Here is a 4,795-nt window from a genome sequence, read left to right on the forward strand (position 1 = left end):
TTGGTGAGCTCCCAATAGATCAGCCCCACTGTCTCAGTGGGTGGGTGCACCCCCCGTGGTCCTGACATCCTTGCTCGTGTTCTCCCTCCATCTGCTCCTCATTGGGACCTTGGGAGCTCAAGCTGAGGATAGGGAACCTGAAATGACCCTATCCTATAGCAATACTGACGAATATCTTTCATATCACCATAGAAACTTCATCTGGTGATGGATGGAGATAGAGACAGAGACCCACACTGGAGCACTGGACTGAGCTCCCAAGGTGCCTACTCCATTTTTGACCGTCGTCTTCCTAAAATTATCAGGAAAAATTTTGCCTTTCTCACTAACAGAATGTTTATTCTGACTCCCTTCTTAATACAGTTTCTGTGTGTTTATTTCAGTTTTGGGTGGCCGGTATGAACAAGTGGCTGCTTGAAACAAATTTGCACTCACATGGCTAACTAAAATCCATGTAGAAAACCAAGAAAACTTTAAAAAAAAATTAATTCTAGTCACCAAAGAACAGAGTTAAGCATCGTTTCCTAGCCCAATTTTCTTTGATGGGCTTTGTTTTCTAGAAGAAAGCAGAGGCATGGCTCCTTTAAAACAAGTTTTCCTGACTTAGTAGCAGCAGCAGAAAAAAAAAAAAAAAGCCAGGCTGTTTTGAAATGCAGGCTTTCTGGTATGTGCTGTCAGAGGTCGGGCTGACAGCACATCCCAGAAAGACTTGATTAACAGTTCCCCCAATCAGCAGGAAAAAGTATGAACAAAACTACACCCATATTCCCAAATATTGTCTATAGATGCTTGTTTACATTTAAAGGGGGGTATGATATAGAAATGAATAATTTGCATTGGTATGAACCTTGGTTTATTGATACAAATTTAAGGTCAATTTTGTTTTATGTATGTGAATTTCTGATTTTAATTGAGGTATTGTGTTTGTGTAACTCATTTAAAAATGTAATGTATAATTAAGAAATAAAAGTTATTAAATACTCATCTATAATAGTTAAGCTTGTAGTCATTTTAGTTAGATTTTCTTGATATGTAGAGTTATATTTCAGTTAGATAGGTGTTCTTTAAATCTCTCAGGAACTTTCAGAATTTGGCATTTAAAATGTTTTGATAACTTAGGACTCTTCATGACAATGAGACATGTCTACCCCTGATTGCACCGATTGCTTCAAGAGGAAGACAGGCATTTAAGAGGCTCCTCATCCATTTGGGCAAGAAATTGCTCTTGCCTCAACTGCTTAATTGGACATGCAGGACCCACAGAGAAATGACTACTGAACTTGCCTAAAGGTGAGACAGTTCTTTGGGTTTCCTGCTTCATGAAAGAGTCTGCCAGACATTCTGCAGGACACAAAAGAAAGTGACCAAGAAACTGCCAAAATAGATGGAACTGTCTTTGAAATTTCCTGCTTCATGGAAAAATTTGCTGGACACTATGGACCTGTAGGCCAAAGATGGATGCCCCAACAGTGCAGAAGAACTTTGGGTGACTATTTGGGCAGCATGATGACTCTGTCAATTCTGGGGTTTTTGGAATTCTTGTTTACTTGGGTAATATTATATCTTCCTGGAGTCTTTGATGGAGTTGAAGAAGTTATAATTATAGTTTTCCTTAGTTATGATAAAGATAAAGTAGATATAAATATTGTAACTGTAATTCTTGTTTGATACCTCTTTTTTATATGTAATTTTACTATGTTAAAGTTAAAACCTTCCTTTTTATTTAAACAGAAAAGGGGAGGTGATGTGGTAGTCCCCTCTGCGTGCTGTGATTACCTTTAATGAATCAAGAAACTGCTTTCGACTTATAACAAGGCAGAACTTAAGTAGTCAGGGAAAGCTAGGCTGAATGCTGAGAGGAAGAAGGACAGAGTCAGACAGAGACGCAATGGAGCCACCACCAGAGTCATACATGCCGAAACTTTGCCAATAAGCCACTGCCACATGGAAATACACAGATTAATAGAAATTGGTTAAATTAATATGCAAGAGTTAGCCAATAAGAATCTAGAACTAATGGACCAAGTAGTGATTTAATTAGTACAGTTTCTGTGTGGTTATTTTGGCTCTGGGTGGCCAGGATGAACAAGTGGCTCATTACAACATCCCTACCTCTTCTCTTCTATCTGTTTGCCCTTTTCTGTGCTGCAACTGGCCAAAAGCAGATTCTTTATTAGTCAATGGTATTTCCGGCATACAGAAGGAAATTCCACATCAACAAAATATTTAAGAATAGAAGAAAAATAGGAGGTGTTGTGTCTCTGATTCTTGTGCCTGATCTTGGGACTCTTTTCCTCTTATTGGGTTGTCTTGTTCAGTCTCAATATGAGATCTTTTGCCTTGTCTTATTGTATTTTGCTTTGTCATGTTTGGTTGCTGTCTCTTAGAGGTCTGCTCTTTTCTAAGGGTAAAGGGATGGGGAGTAAATCTTGGGGAGAAAAGAGGAAAGTTAGGAGGAGTGAAGGGAGGTAAAATTGTGGTCAGGATGTTTTATATAAGAGAAGAATCTATTATCAATTAAAATAGAAAGAAAGAAATGAAAATGTCTCATAAGTCAGACTGTAGGCCAGCCTGTGGGGAATTTTTTAAAATTAATGATTGACCAGGGGATGGGCTGTCTAATTGAATTTAGATGGTGCCATCCCTGGGCTGGTCACCTGGGTTCTATAAGAAGGTAGGCTGAACAAGCCATGAAGACAAGCCAATGAGCAAGTACACATTAATGGCCCCTGTATCATCTCCTGCCTCCAGGTTCCTGCCCTGTTGAGTTTCTGCCTTCACTTCATTCAGTGATAGACTGTAACCTGGATATGGAAGCTAAAATAAACCATTTCCTCCCTGTCCACCCTTAAAGAGAAGGGAATCATAAAAAATGCCACTGACACTAATCGTTAAAAATGAACAATAATAAAGTTAAACAAGGTCACTGCAATGAAAATTAGAAAGCACTAAAGAAATTTGAAAGAATAAAAACAACAACCTGGTATTGAATGTCTCAGCATTAAAGAAGAAAGATTTTGCAAAGGATTACAATCACTTGAAATGGTTTACATTCAGAGAGAATATACTTTTTATTTATTTTTATTTTTTCTGGATTGTTGAAAAGTTTTTGATTTATTTATTTATTTTTTGTTGTAAAAATTTCTGCCTCCTCCCCGCCTCCCATTTCTCTCCCCCTCCCTCTTCCCCCTACTCCTCTCCCCTTCTCCCACTCCTGTCCCCCTCCCCCTACTCCATTCCCCCTCTTTCTCGAGTTTGAAGAGCAGTCTGGATTCCCTGTCCTGTGGGAAGTCCAAGGTCCTCCCCCCTCTATCCAGGTCTAGGAAGGTGAGCATCTAATCAGGCTAGGCTCCCACAAAGCCAGTTCATGCAGTAGGATCGAAACCCAGTGTCCTTGGCTTCTCATCACCCCTCATTGTCCACCATGTTCAGAGAGTCCGGTTTTAGCCCATGCTTATTCAGTCCCAGTCCAGCTGGCCCTGGTGAGCTCCGAATAGATCAGCCCCACTGTCACAGTGGGTGGGTGCACCCCTTGTGGTCCTGAGTTCCTTGCTCATATTCTCTCTCCTGCTCCTGATTTGGACCTTGGGGTTTCAGTCCAGTGTTCTAATGTGGGATTCTGTCTCTGTCTCCATCCATCGCCAGATTAAGGTTCTGTGGTGATATGCAAGATGTTCATCAGTATGGTTATAGGATAGGGTCATTTCAGGTTCCCTCTCCTCATTTGCCCAAGGTACTAGCTGGGGACATCTCCCTGGACACCTGCAAGCCCCACTAGAGTCAAGTCTCTTGCCCACCCTAAAATGGCTCCCATAATTAGGATATATACTTCCCTGCTCCCATATCCATCCTTCCTTTATCCCAACCATCCCATTCCCCCAAGCTCCCCCATCCTCCCCTTCTCACTTTTCTCACCCCATTTCCCCTTACCCCCATCCCACCCCACCCCCAAATTCCCAGTTTTTGCCCGGCAATCTTGTCTATTTCCCATATCCAGGCAGATGACTATATGTTTTTCTTTGGGTTCACCTTCTTATTTAGCTTTTCTAGGATCACAAATTACAGGCTCAATGTCCTTTATTTATGGCTAGAAACCAATTATGAGTGAGTACATCCCATGTTCATCTTTTTGGGTCTGGGTTACCTCACTCAGGATAGTGTTTTCTATTTCTATCCATTTGAATGCAAAATTCACGGTGTCATTGTTTCTTACTGCTGAGTAGTACTCTAATATGTATATATTCCATACTTTCTTCATCCATTCTTCCATTGAAGGGCATCTAGGTTGTGTCCATGTTCTGGCTATTACAAATAATGCTGTTATGAAAGCATCTTCCACAAATGGTACTGGTATAACTGGATGTCAATCTGTAGAAAAATGAAAATAGATCCATATCTATCACCATGCACAAAACTCAAGTCCAAATGGATCAAAGACTTCAATATCAATCTGAACACACTGAACCTGATAGAAGAGAAAGTGGGAAGTAGCCTACAACTTATGGACACAGGAGACCACTTCCTACGTATATCCCCAGCAGCACAGACACTAAGGGCAACATTGAATAAATGGGACCTCCTGTAACTGAGAAGTTTCTGTAGAGCAAAGGACACTGTCACTAAGACAAAAAGGCAACACACTGACTGGGAGAAGTGATGTGGGAGTGTCATATATCAATCTGTTGATTTCATTGGTTAAGCAATAAAGGAACTCCTTGGCCCTGATAGGTTAAAAGATAGATGGGAGGAGGAAACAGAATAGAATTCTGGGCAGAAGAGGAAGTGAGGTCAGACT

This window comes from Alexandromys fortis, unplaced genomic scaffold, assembly GCF_014885135.2.
Source record: "Alexandromys fortis isolate MF-2015 unplaced genomic scaffold, M_Fortis_MF-2015_v1.1 scaffold_105, whole genome shotgun sequence".
NCBI classification, from domain to species: Eukaryota; Metazoa; Chordata; class Mammalia; order Rodentia; family Cricetidae; genus Alexandromys; species Alexandromys fortis.